Source organism: Drosophila mojavensis, unplaced genomic scaffold (genome assembly GCF_018153725.1).
Source record: "Drosophila mojavensis isolate 15081-1352.22 unplaced genomic scaffold, ASM1815372v1 contig_136, whole genome shotgun sequence".
Lineage (NCBI taxonomy): Eukaryota > Metazoa > Arthropoda > Insecta > Diptera > Drosophilidae > Drosophila > Drosophila mojavensis.
In genome coordinates, this window is record NW_025318667.1 from 22,477,519 (window position 1) to 22,498,462 (window position 20,944).

The 20,944-nt window shown below is 33.6% G+C and overlaps 1 protein-coding gene across 4 annotated transcripts in view; it reads left to right on the plus strand.

Annotated features, from left to right (window-relative positions):
- LOC6584477 (Kv channel-interacting protein 1) overlaps nucleotides 1-3,341 on the plus strand; it is a 115,177-nt gene extending 111,836 nt beyond the window's left edge. For all 4 annotated transcript variants that reach the window (XM_032732128.2, XM_032732127.2, XM_015161550.3 and 1 more), the window contains one exon: nucleotides 2,614-3,341. The gene's annotated coding sequence lies outside the window, so the exon portion shown is untranslated. The remainder of the gene's footprint in view (nucleotides 1-2,613) is intronic.
- Nucleotides 3,342-20,944: the final 17,603 nt, after the last annotated feature.

A 20,944-nucleotide genomic window follows, 5' to 3' on the forward strand; every position in this document is an offset into this window, starting at 1 on the left:
TAAAAGAAAAAAAAAAAAAAAAAAAAAAATACAAAAACTAAATATAAACTCAATTGTATAACAGTATACTATACTAGCTATATAACCTAAACTAATTTTAATCACAAAATTCAAAAAGAAGAGAAAAAAAAAAACAGAAATAAAATATAAAATCTGATTGAAATGTTTGTGTTTATTTTTCATTTTTTGCGTTTCATAATTGGCAGCAAAAAGTTCTATAAATTGATTCAAAAAAAAAAAAAAAATATAAAAAAAAAAAATAGTTATTATAGTTAAAAAGAAAACAAAAATAAATAAATAAATTGACGTTAGCTGTGATGAAAATTAAAACTACTTTAAACTGTTAAAGATAAAGGAAACCAAGACCATGCAACTAGCAACTAGAAAATCAAAGGTGTACTACTTATTATTACTTAATCAATAAGATCCAACTAATTTGCTCAATGGCTCAAACGAACGAGCTACTAATATGTACATATACATATGTATGTATGTGTACGAATAGAATACTTCATGAAAGCTAGAGTTCTGGTTTTGTAAATGTGCGCATGTAACTGTATGTGTGTTGTTTGGGTGGGTGTATGCGTGTGTCTGTGTGTTGATATGATATTTTATAATATTTGCATTCATTCACTTTTATTTAATAATTTTGTATAATTTTGTATGACAGGAATACAGGGCATATTGGATTTGTGCAACTATTCAAGCAAAAATCATTTAAAAAAATATAATTTTAAAATATTGATATAGTATATACATATATTGATAGATGTTGATAAATATCTTTTTTTTTTTTGATATTTTTGATGAATTTGTATTATTTGTTTTTTTTTTTTTTTTTTTTCTTAATTTTATATATTATAAATGATATAATGCATACATATAAAGAATTATAGGAATTATAGGAATATAAATCTAATTTGTATTTTTCAATTTATAAAATTAATTCTTTTAAAATTTTGTGTAATTTCCAAAGAATTTTAGTCTGGTACAAACTACAGTGAACACTGTATGCAATATATAAATCTAATTATATAAATATCATAGATCGCAAAAAACTGTTGACCATCTCTCGATCTCTGCAAATAAATGTCATTTACGTACACTCTGAGAAAAAACTCAGAGAACAACCGATTACGTCGGCTCTTCAGCAACTACGTCCGTAATCGGACAGAAAGTTATTCGAGTCTTTGAGTTATTTGTTCTCTTTTACTGCGATCGTCTATCGTATCGCTCTCTAAACGATGTTCGTTTAAGGAGCGACACACGAATAGTTCAACGCCAGACGCTCAAAAAAACCAAAGGCCTTTGCTCAGCGAGCGAGTTCTCTTACTCAAAGAGAGAGCAAATATGATTATTTTCCATAAAATAGTTAACAGTGATTTGCGAGCTTTGATATACGGAAATTAATATTAACAAATCTATATATGCATAGTTAGCCTATGAATTTTGACGGTCAACTTTAATATATACATAAACCTATATTCTTGAATTTACTGTTCTCAACACACACACACACACACAAATAAATATAGCAACGAAGATTTTTTTATGGGTATATGTTTTATGCATTATGAAGTTAAGAAACACAAAACTTGATTTAAAATCAATAATTTAAAAATGTTTTATTGCATTTGCTCTTTGATAAACTAAATGTTGTTTAAATAAATGAATTTAATAGAAGACATGTTAGAGTCGGTAGTGCCCGACTGCATAATACTCGTTCACGCTTAAGGGCTTAAAGTATGCAATGTGTAAATCATATTATATATAGTACAATACATGAATTTCCGACCCACAATAGAAATGAGAGACAAAAGGTAATCAAGGTGCTACATACATATATAACACTAGCTACGCTATATCCGACCAACTTCAATAATGCAAATGAACAGACCGACAGATTGACAGACATTATCCATATTCGATGTACTCCTTTCAACACGTGAACGAGTATAAATTTAAATGAATTTCTGCTCTGTCCGAAGCACACATTAACTGTTAACTGTAAATACATATATGTATATATATGCGTGTGTGTTTATGTGTCTATGTTTGTTTATATGACTTTCACTGTGTTTACCATTTTCTTTTTGTTTTGTTTTGTTTCTGTTGCATTTGTATTTGTTGAAGTGTCATTAAGACCAAAGCAATTAGAGCTCGACTGAGCTTTCAGCTGCTCAGCCACAGAGCAAAAGGTGAAAAGAAACAACAACAACAACAACAAAAAGAAAGAAAAAAAAAATAGAATAATGAATGCAGTTGCTCGTTACCTTTTGCTAACTGTTATTGCCACTGTGTTTTAGTATATTTTCTGATATGATTTTTTCGTTTCTCTTCTTCTTCTACAATGAACACACACACACATGCATACACATATATACACTGAGAGACAGGTGTAGACACATACATATATAGAGATGCATGAAATTGAAATTCTTGTATGCCAATTAAAATATATGTTTTCTTCTTTCTTTTTCTCTCTTTCTATCTCTTGCTCTATCTGTTATCTGTTCTGGCTCGTTCTGCTCGTTCTGCTGCTGTCGACTGCTTGAAACGCTGCTCTACTCAACACACACATACACACACATGCGCGCACACACACGCATACAGAAATTTGCATAGCAACCAAATGAAATATGAGCGAGTGAAATCGAACGCGAATTGTCAAACTACCTACGAAATGGCCATAAATATGCAATTATGCTCGAAAAGTGTGGATGTGTTTATATTTTTCACTTGTGCCACACATACACACACGCACACACACACAGAAACACAAATACACATACACAAGCGAACTATTCACAATAGGCAATTTATGTCAATTGCATTCAAAGCCAACATTTCTGTTGTGGCCATTGCGAGTGATCGATTGAGCATACACACACCTACGCATACACACACACACACATACATATATATATACACAAATCTGTACTATACACAAGTATATACAAACAATAGATGCGCCATTTCTAAATGTTGTTCGGCTCGCCCACAAAAGTATGCAACAGAATTTGCCACGACAAATGCATGCGTAATGAAAGCTTTAGACCAACCAACCCACAAAAACTAACGGTTAAATATATGAAACCAAAAATGGATTGCAAGCCAATATAAGAAGAAGAATACTAAACAAAAGACAAAACTATAATAACTAGCTTAAGTAGAGAACAAGATACTTATTTTGTTGTATTCAAATTTTTTGTTTATATTTCTTTTTTTTTTAACTACATAGAATGAAACGAATTACCAAGGTAAACATCTAAACTGTTTGGGATAGTCAAAATTTAATATATAAAAAAAAAAAAATTCAATCAAGGCAAGATAAACCCAAACCAAAAGCCCAGTTTTACTTAATTGCGAATATAGAGCAAAAAAAAAAAAAAAAAAAAAAAAAAGAAGAAGAAGAGAACTCAACTATACGAAACCTTAATAAAATTGAGGATTATTGGATATACTACTAAAAGAACATGCAAAATAGTTATCTAAATTTTATTTCAGCCAAAAATAATATTAATAAACATGATATATCAAATTTCCGTATTATATGTAAAATTTAAATTTGAAAAAAAAGAGAAGGAAGAAAAATATAAAATTCATATAAGACAAGACAAGATATATCTATACATGTATGTGTGTGTTTAAGGCAAATTGTAAGTATAAAATCAAATGTTTTTAAATCAGAAATTGGACCAGCAATGTAATGCAAAAAAAAAATAAAATAAAATAAATAAATAAATATATGAAAAAATAATGAAAATAATGAAATAATGAAAAAAAAAGAAAAGAAAGTTGAGTATTAACAAAATGAGAAAGCAAATCAAATGCTTAGTTCTAGTTCTTCTATTCATGATTAAATTAGGAAAATTCTGTATATATGATATGTATACAGGCATACAATATACAATATATGTATGTTTGCAAACACACAATTACGATATTTATCAAATACTATATATATGTATATGTGGATGTGTTGTATTTTATAGATATAGTCATAAGACAGAAACACACTAAAATGGAATGTAAATAATTGATTGTATGTAGCAAGCAGATTGTTAAGATCTTTGTCCAAACCGATCTAACTACTATAGGCATACAGACTCCTCTGGTATGTGCATACACAGCCACACTCCCACAAACACACACACACACCCATACACCCACACACGAATGTATTTAGCTATAGTCTTCCAACAGCAAACAAATCTTGAACCTTGACCTATTGGCCTGACCGAGACGAGAACATGAACCAAACCGAAAGATAGAATGAGAGAGCGAGAGAGATAGTGCAAAAGTAATTTCCACTTAGACAACCTGTAGCAAATTGGTACCTTAGCCGAAACACCCAAAGAAAAGCTTTCAACTTTACAACCAAAATACATACTAGAAACAAACATTTAACGAACAAACTTTTTCTGCACAAAGTGCAATTGTTAAAAAAAAAAAAAAAATGAAACAAACATAAACAAATGAACAAGAAAAAATTAAAACTAAAATTATATTAAATTTAAACAAATGTATAATGTCCAAAACAACAATAAATATTAATCAAAAAAGAAAAAAAAAAGAAAAATAAAAAAATCGAATGATGAACAAGAAATGAATATTTAGGACATTGAGACGAGCAAATAGTTTAATGAAAGTGTAGAAAAAAAAACATTGTATTATTTTTAGATAAATGTTGCAGCAGTACGAATAATTACATACAGCAAAGTTTACATCCTGAAGGAAACCCAAAAACCGAAAGCAAAAAATAAAAAACAAAAGCGTTGCATACCAACTGGTCTTTAACTATCCATGTGTTAACACTTAGAACTCTAACTAACTCCTTCACAACTTGAACTACTAAACCTAAATCTAAAACTAAAACTAGGCGAATGCCTCTATCTATATTAGGTATAATTACTTTTTTCAAAAATCTAACAAAATACATATAACTAGCGAATGAATACTTTACTTCTTTGACTCTACTATCATTGGTTTCTTGTTATCAATACTTACAAAATAATCGAACAATGAAAGCAGCATCCACCTTTGATGCCCAAGTATATAGTATATATACATATATACTATATATATATATTGTTGATAACTCTAAGCGGATCATGACAATATGCCAACTGCTGAAAGTGAACCCACACAATGCCAATTCACCCACACGTTCAACTCGGACCCACCCAAGCAAAGCTACAGTCTAACCTCTGAGCCCCATCCCCCTTCTGATAACTGAACATTGCATATAAACTGAGAATTGAACTTTATATTTGATTCTCTCGTGAATGCTAGCTGAAGGTTAAATGCAATTGTTTGTTATTATTTCTTTTCGGTATGTATGTATGCAATATTCAAGTAAATTCAGTTTCCTTTTGTAAATTGTTGTTTCTTTAGGTAATCTACTCAAGTATTTACAAGTATTCGATTTCAAACTTGAATCCTATCATAATATATTTGTATGCAGACAAACAAGAGTGTTTTAGTTAGAAGTGAATGACTAATGAATACCCTAAGCTCTGTGTCATTTCCCATAGATATGAATTCTCTGAATATTAAATTTTAATTAGTTTTATATATATAAAGATATTCATATGTATATAATTTAGAAGTTTAACTTTACCTTCTTATATCTATGACATATATTTTAACCACATTATTTTATTATTATCTTTTATATTATTATCTTTTCATATATTTAGCCATCAATGCCTGAGGTCACCTTGTTTAGGGACTAACTGAATCTTCCTCAAAACCTAAATCGTCTACTTATGTATATCAAATTTCTTTAATTTATTCATTTATTATTTTTCTATACTTTTAAATAATATCAGCAATTAACCTAGAGACAGCTAGCATTAATGAACTACCATAACAAATCAGAATTTAAAATTGCTGTGGCTCATATCATGATGGTATTCAATCAGAGTAGTTAAGCTCAACTATTTAAGCGATAGTTAGACGATTTAATGTGGGCCCACACAGTTCTATAAATCTCCTAACTGATTATAGAAATGCCAGCAAAAATAATTTAATATAGTTAAAGAAACTTTCAAAAACCCTTAACCAGAATTAAATTGGCATTGGAATCAATTAAAAAGTCTCAAATTTAAATAAATATTAATGCGAAGAAATTTTGGACACTTGTTCGACTGCAGCTGAAATGTTGCTACATTTATTTGTCAGGCCTAAGCCTTAATCAAATCGAATACCAAGTGTTACACATTTATGTATATAGTCTCTATATATGTGTATGTATATGTATGTATTCAATATACTTCTTTTTAAATCTCTAAAGTTTTCAAAAAGCTGTTAAAATCAAATTTTACACAAAACACACAAAATTGGTCTCTCAACAAGCCGATGGATTTTAGAAAGAATGATGTGAACTAACAAATCTCGTTTTAGAGAATTTTCGTTAAGATTTTCATTTTTCCTGCTGTTTACGAAAAACCAAAAAATTAAAATAGAACTGGAAACAAACATGGTACCAAAATGTATAAAAAAAAAAAAATTAAAGTAAAAAATTTTAATAAATGTATATTTTTTTGGCTTTGTGAATTACTAAAGAATAACTAAGTATAGAGTGCGAAACAAATATACATACATGTCATAGCATTAGATTAAGTACAATTAATTGTATTCAATATTTCAGTGTGACTTAAAAAAACAAAGAAAACCAAATTTAAAGAAAAAAAAATTAAAGAAATGGTAAAAAAATGAGCGAAAAACTCATTGATTTATATATATATATATATATATATATATATATATATGATATGATATGATTGCGGAAGTGCATGGCTCTCTGTTAAAGTATGAAATATGATATATCAAAAAAGTAATTGTTATCAGACCCTAAGGAACGGGAAAACACAAACACACACACATACAAAACTCACACACACTACTATACAAACACACCCAAGATATTGCAAAATGATGTAGTCATTTATCAAAAACGATTCCAATTGAGATTATCGAAAACGAGAAAGCTCATAATAATAAAAAAAAAGAGCTAAGAGCAAAGAGAAAAGAGAAAAACTAAAAAAGTATTATGAATGTATATCAAACGTAACTTTCTTCTTCATGACAGAGAGATGATCTGAAAATCAAGAACTGCAAATGCAAGTCGATAATTACGAATATATTCTAGTTGTAATTGCATAGCTGATCTTTTTTTGGTGTACTTTTAAATGGAAACAAAAACTTTCCAGAGAAACGACGAAAACTCTTTTCAAACTAAAAACCAAATTGTTTAAATCCAGCAGCATGACAACAAATGCAAATCAAAATTCATAAAAAAAAAAAAATGTGGAAAAAGGAAAGTAAACAAATATTTAATTAAAGCATAATAATGAAAAAAAAAAAAAAGAAAAAAGAAAACAAACAAAAAACACACAGAAAAAAGAAAAACACAATTTTTTTTTTTGTAAAGTTAAAAATATGCATATATAAAAAGAGTGTACGAAAAAATAAATGCGTAATAAAATTATGAATTTAATGCGAGTTTTCTTTTCTGCTTCTAAAGAGTGCGCTGATGTCGATATACAGTTTGGCATATATGCATGTACAGTCGAGTCTCGATAAATCGCACCCCGCTAAATCGAAAAGCGCTGTAAATATAAAAAATTAAATAATAAATCATTTTCGATAATTTGAATTTCTGTGTAAATCGAAAAAAAAACTGATTCCCTTGCCCTTTCGAATTATAGGAATCTACTGTATATATAAATACATCACCGAATCAGGAAAAAAAAAATATGACGTGACTAGAGAGCGTTTTTTTTTTTTTTTAGGGTAGTGTTCGAGGTATTACTCAAATCGGCAGCATGCTTCACAGGATACTCAAAGTGGCACTCCATGAGAGAGAAGGAGAGCGAGAGAACGGATTGCTGAGAGAGCGTATAATAGTTCGTAGGCCCCTTGTCGAAAATAGAAGAAGCTGCTAGTCTATAAGCAAAGAGAGGAAGTGAATTGTAAGAGTACAGCAACACACTTGGAATCCTTTATAGAGCGTAGCTAAATGGGTCCACAAATAAAAGTTCCAGCTGACAAATTTTGCTATTCAGTGTAGCTGCACGTCGAATTTACCCAATGGAAACACATTTAGTTGTTTTTATCTTTTTTTTTATTGTTGTTGTTATTAAAAAAAAAAAAAAAAAAAAAAAAAAAAAAACTGTCCGCACAAACAATATCAGTTTTCTGGTCAAATAGTCAGCGGAAGCACGACAGTGTCTGTAATCCGTGCTCGCATCGTATTGAAAAATCCAACATGCAGACAGCTCTGATTGCTGCAATTGTTGCGGAAAAGCTGATTGCATTTTCCAAAGCGTTTGCCGGCTACAATAATTTTAAGCGTAATGCGCTTAAATGTGCCTATTAGTGGAAGAGAGACACCGACAGAGAAGGAGAGAATGAGACAGAGACAGACAAAGAGAAAAAGCGCGAGACTTCAGCGAATATCCAGGGTCGCGAGGGGCTTTCGTGCGAATGCAAATGTTGTTTGCCCCGTTAACGTCACATTGTGCACTTTCAAATGGCTAAAAGGGACACAAAGTTGGCCCGCACTTTAAAGAGCACGTAAACAAGCCAAATGCAAACAGCGCAGCAAATGGGCCAGAAGCTCCAGGCTGAAACAATGCCCAAAACCAAATGAGCTGCAGCTGCAATGCAAATGTAAAGACATACATATATACATATATAGATATATACTTGCATATATATACATATGTATGTAGTACAATATAAAACCAAGTAAAATATAAAGCTGCAGCTCATTTGCTGCTTTTACTGCTTATACATGAATCGAAGAAAATAACAAGGAAAGTATCCATTTTTATAGCATCTCGAATATTGTCCTTGAGCTCTTGAGCTGCTTAGCGTAAACTAAGGACATTGACGTTTCACTGAGTAAATTTATTGAAGAGGATGAAGGTTTTTTCCATCAGAATTCATAATAATTTTGAAAATAATAAATACATGTTCTTAAAATGGATTATTGAGTTTAGGTCACCCATTTTTCGGAACCTTTTCCCTTAGCCTTCGCTATATATTTTTATTTCAATTATTTTTTAGATTTTATCTCAAATGGAATGGATTCCAATATAAAGAGAGGAAAACTGAGTATAATGGGAAAATATTGTAGGTATATAACTCGCATGATGTATATTAATTTTTCAACTTCCTGATACGGTATTTATAGGGAATGTCCATATTCAACGGACCCATCTAGCAACACTATATCTTTTAACAGAAACGGGCAGAATACGCCGTACAGGCTCAAATTGGCCTTTTGAGAGATACAATCATCAAAAAGTGATGATTGAGCAAAATAAAATGAATATCATAAACATCAAAAAATTTGTTTTTCTTTGATTAAAAAACAACAAAAAAAAATATAAAAAAAAAAGCACGGCATTATCGAGTATGGAGAGTCCTATATGTATATATATAATTAAAAAAAAAAAAAAAAAAAATTTAATAACTTAAAAAACTATACTTTATATGTGTATATATCACATGTACATCTATATTATATACAGTATCAAAGGAAATAAGTCAAGCACCCACTGAAAGAGCTTTGTCTTGCTTTTGCGCTAGGGAAAGTCTTTATATTTTGTGTGATATATGCATAGAAATTAATCTAATATTTTATATATACATATTTCATACATACATATCTATGTCAATATAGCAATTGGTCTCCCTCGGCGACAAACGTGTCAGACTTGCCGCAATTTATGCTGATGTATTTTGATTATGTTCACATTTGTGGCACAACTGGCCACAGTTGCCGCCGCAGCCACAGTGGGTGCGTGTCAGCTGATCTGCTGTGTGGCATGTGGAGCCGGGAGCAGAGTGTGGCCCAGTGACCGAACACGTTTCGCATGCATCCAATTTAATGCGGTTAAATACATGCCAGGCTAGAGATTTCCATTTCTATTTCCGTTTCTATTTAGCTGGCTGGCTGGCTGGCACGCAAAACACACACACGTGCCAACACGTACCACAGAGATAGAGAATGCTCGAGAGAGTGTGAGTGTGTGAGAGAGAGAGAGAGAGAGAGAGAGAGAGAGGGAGTGCCAGGATAAAGAAAAAGTTTTGTAAGAATTGGCAATTCGATAACAAGTTGCCTGTTAGCCCAGCAACGACAGGGAAACTCACTTAATTGGTTCGTGAGAAGCCCGAAAACTGGACGAGCTGAACGGCCTGCTTAACTCTGCTGACGATAATCGTTAATTAAATCACGTTGTGTGGTAAAAATTAAGTTATTGACAGTATAAGTGCCGCCCCCGCCCCCCTCTGCACCCTATTAAACCGTGACACCACAGTCCAGCTCACCAACCCCATCGACACTTTTAATGTGAAACGTGGCTAATTGTGAGGCTCTGTGTGTGTGTTTGTGTATGTGTGTTGAAAGTTGCTTGGCCCATCTAGGACACAACACAGCGAGACACAGAGTGCCACATGAGGGACAAGCACAGCAGAGGACAACCGAATGGCGACAACAACGCCAGCGATGCGAAAAACCGCAGTGCAGCCTCCGCCTGAGGGCGAACGGGCGCAGACGGGCAGACGGGCAGACAGACAAAGGTTGCCAAAGGATTTAACCAGAAACTGAAACGTGACAGTGGCCAATGCGGTCACAGTTGAGCAAGAATTGTGGCAATTGGCTGGCATCGACTGCTGAATACTCGCTCACTGTTCGCAGGCAACCACATTTTGAGAGTGAGTCATGCAAAGAACTCAAATAAATTCAAATGAAACTAATATACCCCTCTTTACTCTCTGTTGGATGTGTGGATATATGCGTTTGCTCTCTATTTTCGTGTAATTGAAGCCGAATTTTTCTTTACAATTTGAATGGCTTTGACAAGAAAACAACTCAGAAATTTCTAGACGGGTATGCCCGACCACTAGATACGACTTATACAGTAGATACAAAGAACTCTTAAAATATTAACCAAGCTTTCTGCTTTCTACAAACAAAATCAGGGAGTGCTAGTCGGGTATAGCCGACCGGAAGATAGCAGAAGCCTCTGAAACAAGAAGGTACCGTATATACCAGGGACCGTAATGATTATAATTTTTATAGGAAAAAATTAAAATATAAGAATTATTTTTTGATAAATTAAAAAACAATTATATTTAAATATTAAAATTGATTTGTATGATAAAAATCAGAAATAATTACTACAGAACAATTTTTATATATTTTTGATTTTTATCATAAAAATCAATTTTAATAAGTATCTTAATTTTGTTTTTAATTACAAATAAAAGATTATCTTGTAATTCACCATAGCAGAAATCCTTATGTTTGTTTTTCTCTCTCTTCTTGGGAGTTCTTTTGACCCTCATTATTTTTAAATGCGTAACTCTTATTTGCGGTCCCTGGTATATACCATACATATAGAGAAGTTTAAGTATTCTACTGCAATAAAAGTTTCTCAACATTTGTAATGATTTCTAAAAAAAAACAAATGAGATTATCGGGAGTATCCGACTGGAAAATAACTGAAATTTCTTGTCAAGCTATTATTTACACTAACATTCACAACAATTGAAGGCTAAATACACCCAAATAAGGATGTAACTGTACTTCTTTATCGCGAGCTACTGATATTTATATAGCATGGAAAAAGCAGAAGCACAGTAGCATCCTGTGAAGTGGGGAAGGATATTAACCATTTGGGCTACCAAACTTGCCCTCTAAAATATAGGAGATATGCTAAACTGATTCAAATTAATACGATTATAATCGATATTATAGGATTGAATCGATGTGTTATTGCTATAGAAGAAGCAGTGGCATTATAAAACTGTTAAAACTCTAGGTCCTATAGTGACTATACTGACTGCAGACAGAAATCAAACAGACAGATATACAGACAGACATACAAACAGCAGTATGCAAACATTCACTCAGAACATACAGATACTATGCAGACATACAAACATATATGTATATACATATATACATATCGATTCGACTGTTGATCTTAAGCAAGAGCAAACCAATTTTATGGGCTTGGCCACTCCTCTCTTTATCTGTTTTAATTCAACTTTCACAGCAAGGACTTGCTTCATAACATTTATTTTAATCGATTTCAAACCGCTTTAGTTAATAGGTTTTTCGTCTTATAGGCTGACTCCATTAAAGGCATACGTACGTATATCCCAAAAAGGATATACCGAAATGAATATCTCTTCAAAAATGACTTAATGCAACTTAACATGCTTTCGTTTTTATTACACTCACTGGCCACGCAGCAGGCTGCAAGGAATCGAACAGACATCCTCGTACGTACACACCACACATATACATATACATATATAGTATAGTATATTTTCCTTTCGTTCCGATTGCAATCAGTGAAAATGTGTAAAAAAAAAGGAGCAAGTTGATCCGCTCGGACTTTGCGGCGCACAGTTCATTTCATCTGCATGCCAATGGAGCGGACTTAATCTGTTTGCAGCCCTTAATAGTGCCGAACATCCTTTGGGTTGGCATTCAGATTGTCATCAGCTGCATTTGCCAGCAGCCGCCCCCGGGCCAATGCCCCCCAAATGCTGTTGGTCAAATGTGCATAAATATTTATAGGGCTTAACTAACTGTTGGCGCAAATATTTAGGCGATTAAAGTAGATTGTTTTGCTTTGCGGACCTGAATCAATTTGTTATCCACAGCAGCCCATGAGTTATAAACGCCATTTAAGGCGGCAAACGGGGCACAGCTGCAGCTGCATGATATACATATATGAGGGAAATAGTTGTTTTATTTCACAAGAATTTATAGAAATATGGAATATTATTCATTTTGTAAATGTCATAGATTTATTTTATTTACTTTTTAATAATAATAAGAATATAAGTTTAAAGAGCTCTTGAGTGGGATTCTAATATGAAAAAGCAGTGAAATAGAGCAGAGATTCAGAAACACGAACCAATTGTCAATAGTCCAATAGTCTTTTAGTGCTGTAAAGATCATGCAACGAACAAGGTTTGACAGTGAAAGAGTCGCCCTTCGATCTTCGAGTCTGTCGTATATTTACTAAGAGAAGTGAAGAGACAAGACAGAATAAGTCAAAACACGTATTATACAAATAAAATTGAGTCTGCATTAGAGTCAACCTCAGGTCTACAATATATTGTATTATACATAAATTTATCTAGTTGTTGGAATTTACATCAAATTAAAACTAACTTCAAAAAAAGCACTAACTAACTTAAAGTAAATGGCTGACAAGATCTTCGGCTCGGTAGTGTACTAGAGTTTTTTTTTATTAATTATAATTTTTGTACATTGCTTTAAGATAAATTTAATTTTTATTTATTATTTCATAAGACTTTTTTTTTTTAATAACAATATTATTTCATTATTTTTATTTCTACATGATTTGATTATATATTTTTTTAAGTTTCCTTTTAGTTATAAATTTTGTACATAGTGTTTATTAATTTTTTTTTTTTTTTTTTTTGCCTTTCATAAATTATTTAGTAATACTATTTACATATGAACATTTTTACATGATTTTAAATTCAATATACTTTTTCATACAATATTTTTATATGATCATTTACATAAATTGTGTTTTTTTTCTGATTATAAATTACATACCCATATTATATACATACTTACATTTTTACACGATTTTGATTTTATTTTATTTTATTTTTATAAGAGACTATATGTGTCGTGTTTTAGAACAGGTCTATTTATTTTATTTATTTGTTTTAGGAATATAAAATTAAAGATAATTTTAAATGTTTTTTTGGCTACTCTGGCTTGTGTTTTCCTTCAATATATTAACTATATGTAAGTGTATATTTAATTTTTAATTAATTAATTAAGAAGTAAAAAAAAAATCAAATCATAAGTATTGAATAATTATTGATAGCCACACGAGTCTGATGGTAAGGCAATGTCTATTTTCCCATTTGTTGCTCTTCAGTAAGTTAACGCTGGTCGCTCTCCCTATGCTCGTATTCCTGTGCGCTTACAGCAGTTGAACAAAACAAGAATAAATCCATTAATAAATATAAACTAAAGGCGACCTGTTGTACTTGGTTTTTAGTGATGCCACAAATTATAAATTAAATATTCTGAGCTTTGAATATTCCTGCTCCAGATGTACATTTAAATTAACAGATAATCTATGATAAGCCAGAGATGAAATGTGAATAAAAATAAAATAAAACTCAAGAGAGATGGTAGAGCAAATAGAATTTCGGCTTTTTTCTATATATATATATATATATATATATATATATATATATATATATATATATATATATATAAACACACACAGAATATTACCAATCAAAACAGAGTGTATTTATAATAGTATGAGATATCCATAATAATGATAAGCTTGTCTTGCGTGCAATCTATAAAAATATAGATTGGATGCATAGTTAGCTAAATTGATTATCCTTGAACTTTTTATTTTTTATTTTTTTATTAACAAGTTACAATTAATATAAAATTAACTCTAACTAAAGACTAAGCACTGGCAGCATATAGATCGTATTAGATACCTCTACCTTAATGCCTTTGCACTAATATTAGTTTTCAAAGCGCTCGATAAAACCTGAGCGTCGTAGATGGAATTAAAAATCTTGGCTAAAATGAGATGCAATGCAGCTTTGAGTAGAGCGGACTCAGTGCCAACATAATTGCATTTCCATATGCGCATCAATATTCAGATTCAAAGCTGAAATTGTCTGTGCCTGTCTCTCTCTCTCTCTCACTCTCTGTATGTGTATGCGTGTGTGTGTGTGTGTGGTCATATGACCTGACCGAAGAGAAAAAGAGATTTAAAAAAAAAAAATTGTTCAATTCCAGCAAAAAGAATTCAATTTTGGTTGCTGCTGCGACTTAAACGGACTCCACAGTGCGTGTGACCAGTCAGCAATCGAGATACGCTCGGCTGGGCTAACAGCTGACATACACACACACACACACATATTCTATGCGTGTGTATTAGTTGCTTTCATTTGCCATCATCCAAATTCGATTCGGCGAAATCAATAAGTCTGTGTGACACTTGTGTCACATTTGTGTCGAAATTTGTGGCGTTAATGCGTTCAGTTTATGGCTTATGTCGGGGCTTCAACTCAGCTGTTGTTGTAGCTGTTGTTGTCATAATGTGTGTATTTATTACGTATACGTAACATTGCTTATGTCTAAAAGGGCATTTGTGTTAAATAGATACAGACATTTTTGCCATTCACTTTGATTTGCGACGACTGCCAGAAATGAAGACATAAAAACTTATGAAATCAGCAACAAGCGACCATCATCAGTTTGGCTCGGTTGTTGTTGCTGTTGGACGTCCATTGAACACACACACACACACACACACACACACACACAAATGGCAGTCATCGTCCGCTGGACGGTCAACGCAATGTTGAAGCCAGACACTGAAATGTGAGCAGCACAAGAAGTGGAATGAAAAAAAAAAAAAGCCAAAGAAATGCCAAATAGGTTGACATCGCAGCAGCTGTAAGTGGGCAAAACTATGCAAGAACTTGAATATTTCTTATAGTGCACACATACATATACATACATACATACATACATATACATGTTGTATATACTTTAAGTGAAATGAAATTCCAGCCAAGCATTCCGAAATAGTTTCGTTTCGCTTCCTTCCATTCAGCTGACTTGAAAAACTATGCCGCGCCCAAGTTGGAAAGCTGTAAGCTAAGCATTTGGCTTAAGCGAAACACTTAACATTAGATATTCAGGCTTTTGCATTGAAAACTTTGCTGCCAGAGGGAGGGGGTGGGTTGACAAAAGCAAGCAGAGCTCTCACTAAATTAGTTTTACTCTTGCATATTCAAATCAATTAAGTTTTTCTCTTTTTGTCAGTATTTGCCTTTGTAATTATTTTGCTCAGCACTCTTGAGCGAGCAATCAAAATAATAATGAGAGATTATTTAGCCGTTGATGCATAAGCCCACACACACACACACACACACACACACACACACACACACATTTTTAAAGTTGAGCAACTTTGGTCTTGGCCATGGCCATGCTCCCCATAATGCCAGCAGCGCTTTTACCAGTAAGCGCATTAAAGACAGCAAATAAGCCAAGTTGCTCTGTGATCTGTGCTGTGTTTGCTCAAATCTGCATAATGTTGGGTGGCTGAGCATTCTAGCGCCGTGGGCGGTATACGCCCACATCCTGCCATTTAGCGGTGTGGCCACCCTTGAAGCGCGACTTACTGCGAATGCCGACGAGGATTGCTGTAGCTGTTGCTGCTATTGCTGCTGCTCCTGCCATTGCCACTCCTCCTGCTCTTTCTGCTCCTCCTGCTGCTGCTGCTGCTGTTGCAGCTGAGCAACTTTTGCTATTCTTTTTAATCACTTAATAAAACGCGGCAACATCATCAACAGCAAATTCATTTGGGGTTTTCAGCTAGCTGAGGCTTTTGTTTATGCCAGCGACAACATCAACAACAACAACAACAACAACAATTTCACTGAGAGCTCAAGCAACGCGTAGCAACAATTAAGTCGCATTTGTGCAAAACTTTTGGATTACGAAAATATGTTAAGACTTTTGTTCAACTTGTCCGGTTGCAAAAGTTATATACTCCGCCCTCTCTCCCACACACACACACACACACCCTCTCTCTCTCTCCCTCTCTGTGTGTCTCACTCTCACTCTCCCTATCTTCCCGTCACAAAATGGCTTTATCATGCAGAGCGCAGCTGACACTGGTATTGTAGTGGGAAGCAGCACTATTAGAGAGCTGGGAGGTAATTTGTGGATCCGCGCTGCAGTTGCATTTCATTTGCCACACAGCAGCCAACTGTGGCGGAACCACGCCCCCACCCGTCCACCCCTCTCCGCAGCCCACAAATGGTTGCCCTCAATAAAGTTGTCCATATGAATTTAGCGAATTTTGCCCAACATGCGCCCAGAGCACTGAGTCAACATTTATGACATTTCTTATGAATTCACACACCCAACACACACATTTACACATACATATATATACAATACATGCACATATATATACACATATATATATAGTTGCTGCTCTGGCGAAACTTTTCAATTGCATTTAAACTTTGTCTAGCGTAATTTGGCAACGCCCATGCCCTCAGCCAACCTCACGCCCCCGCCCACCCTGCCTTTGGGCCATGTCCTGTTTATGCATTATCCTTACGTTCGCTTGCAGTTGCCCCACGTCTTTTTGCCTTTCACTTGGTTGCGCGGCTACGCTTTATACACGCTGCGCTTTTGCCTTTGTTTCGGGTTTTGTCTGCTTCTGCTTTTTATGATTATTAAATTTGTCAGTTCTGTTGGGTGTGTGTGTGCGTATCGGGGTGGGTGTGTGGGTGTACATGTGCATGTGTGGCTGTGTGTGTGTGTGTGCAGCTCGCATGCATTTCTTGTAATACCCTTGCGAAGGATATTATAGAGTTGTCTTTCTTTGCAGCTGATGCTAGCGAAGCCAATCGACTTGATCTTAATCTATAATCTTAATCACATCAGCAGAAGATATGGAGCTCTGCTTAGCTGATGCCGTTCATATTGTTATTTCAATATAAAAGATAATACAACAAATTAGAATAATAAAAACTGCAACAAGTAAATAAACAAATGTGCCTAAAAGAAAATGATTTATTAAAAAATTAATTAATTTAAAATAAAAAATAAATTTAAAAAAAATTAACGGAAAATATCAAACAATAAAAAAGTGTCTAAAAATATTAGTATTTTATTTTTAGAAAAGAAGAAGACGAAAATATCTAATAATAAAATAAACAAATTCGCCTTAAAATATAATTAAATAAATAAATAATTTTAATATATTATAAACAAACAAAATAAAATATGCCTAAAATAAATATTTATTAAAAGAAATAAATAATTTAGTAATATATTTTAATATTTTATTAAAGCAACAAAAAAAGACGAAGAAGAAAATATTTATAAATAATATATAAAATAAATATTTGCAGATTTTGGTCTTATAAAAAGGGCTTTTATATTTTATTATTTATTTTTTTTACAGTGTCGAGCAAATGTCATTTCGAGTTTTACATTTGTAATGTAACTGAAAGCTGAAATTAAATCGACAAGCCACAAATCGGCTTACGTCTCAAGAACGCTAAAAAATTAATGAAGGAAGCACTTCCCGGTCGCCTAATCTCTCATTTCTAGGCGGCTAGATCAGCCCACTTACCCATACCAGACTTATTTTTATAGAATTTTTTAAGTCCCAGACTCCTAAAACTCTTAGAGAAAATATTTGTGAGGAATGCGAAAGCCTGTCGCCTGTAGTTCTCAGGGGTGTGTTAACAAATGCCAGAAGTTGGGTCAATTCTGGTTCTTATACAATAAATTGTAAAGGATTGATTAAGTTAATAAACTCCACAAATAAAAAGAAAAAGTTCATTAAAAAGTAAATAAAAAAAAAAAGGAATAACATCGGCTGAGTTAGCTTTATAATATTTGAATGATATTTTAATATATAAAATATCATGTTCTTTAGAAAGATTATAGTTTTGTTTATATTATTTTTTTTAATGCATATCATATTTTTTCGATTCTCTTAAATTTTAGATATTAATTCTGTGGATTTTTTAGCTCACATTCGATAACATGTCAACTCTTTAATCCTTAAATATATTATTATGTATATTAAAATTATTATATAAATTATTATTTATTATTAATATCAAATATACTGTCATATTATATTGAATCTTAAATTTCTTAATCTCTTTCTTGAACTCGCCCAAAAGAGTATTCAGTCCTAGACTTGGGATTTATTAAAATTGAGCAGCTCAACAATGTTGAATGAAATATTACATCCGCTGCAAACAAAATGGAATGAATAGAATAGAATGTAACTCTTTTGTAAGCACTTCGTCCACTTTATATTGCTTATGATTTAAGGATTTTTCGCAAAAGGTGAACGAGTCAAGTAGGAGGAAGCACAACGGCAGCTGCAGCAGCAAATTGAAATAGCAAAATGTCAAATTGCAGCCAATAATTATGTTTAATAACCAGACCAGATGATGATAATGAGCGGTACGTGACCAGCCGTTGGGCTAACAAGAGACCAAAAGGGAACACAGCATCGAATCACAGCCTTGGGCTACAACAAAGAATGTGGCCCACCCATAGGCCGACTAACTGGATGGCTGGCTGGCTGAGGATTGCAGCTACCATTCCAATTGCATTGTCTGTCCGCCCGTGCCGTCCGTGGCAGAGTGTCGTTAACGGTGTTGGCTTTGGCTTTGGCTTTGGCTTTGGCAGGCAGGTAATGACTAACGACCCTTCGACTCTTCACCTGGACGGCCCGGCGCACAGGAAACACAGCGCCATAATAGCTACAACTACGGCAACCGCGCACAATGGGACGGAAGTTAGGCTCGGCGAGCAGTCAACGGATTCGCAGCCGTTGTCATAATCACGAGCCACGCCTATCGCCTAGCTGTGCCAAAGCCCCAGCGACGGGTATTATCAGCACCGTTCTCATTCGCATTCACAATGGCCGAACGGGCACACAAGGACACAAAAATGTTGCAACTGATTTAACTGAACAATTTGGTATTAAATGCGCCGTGCCACACTCAATGCAGATTGATCTCGTTAGCAGCGCTTTTGTATCACAAAGTACACTGCACAACAAAACAAGGGAAGAGAGCGCTAAATAATGATGCTCTCATGACGCCGGGTAAGTTGGGGTATATTGGTTTTATTCAAATATATGTAACAAGCAACAGGAGCACAGTTGACGCCATTATACATTATTATAATACCTATATAGGGTATATGTATACATACATACGTATACTAAAGCGAACATACTATACTAGCTATATGCGAACAGACAGAAGTTCAGACAGTTCAGACAGAAGACACTGGCTCGATCGAGTCGATTGTTTCTCTTATTGGAGAATATATATAGAATATATGCAGGACAGCTCTGATGAATGTAGTCTGAGCTTACTTCAATCTAATTCCAGTTAAAGTGTATTAAGGCTCTAGAGTGTTAGACATACCAATGAATCAGTTTAATTTTAATTATCTATAAATTAACAATAGTTGGGATTAGTCCGAGGAGGAGATATCATAAACAGCTCACATTTCGGAGCAGTGAGACATTGCCAAGGCACAAAGTGTGAATTGTTTTGTGTACTCATCAAAGTCCCTTCTCTATAATCAAAGTAGGCTACACAAACTTGAAACACTTACTACTTAGAACAGACTTGTAATTCCCAAGTTGTTATAGCTTTCACAGAGTGTCAAGGCATCGAGAACGAAGCAGTTGTCGGAGTTGAAGTTGCTCACAGAGCGACTTCTTCTTAATGAATTTTGAACAAATAATAAATACATCCACATTTCCAGTAGGGCATAGATTTTTGGTTATTTCATCTTTAGTCGGAGTTTTGGTAAGTAAACCGATAAAGGTGAAATAACCATTAAAATCAATACATAAGAAACTAGTGAGAGTGCTCTAGGTGAGACTGTTCGACTAGCAGATACTCTGTAGCGTGCAGTGAGCTGCTGTGCCACTCATTCTCAGGCTTTTTAATGGCGTTGATTTTCTGGTTATTTCATCTTTAGTCGGAGTTTTGGTAAGTAACCCCATAAAGGTGAAATAACCACTAAAATCAATACATATTAAACTAGTGAGAGCGAGTGCTCCAGGCTAGACTGCTCGACTAGCAGATACTCTGTAGCGTGCAGTGAGCTGCTGTGTCACTGTATTCTATGCACACATACAAACAATATGTGAATGAATGTGCATGTATGTGCAGACACACAGGAATACAGCAATACCCTGGGAACTCGTTATAGAGCAGCTAGGCTCTCTATAGGTTTACGAATAGGGATAATAAACTTGCTCATGATGAGTAAACTCCAACATGTATGCTTGCATATATTTTATTATCA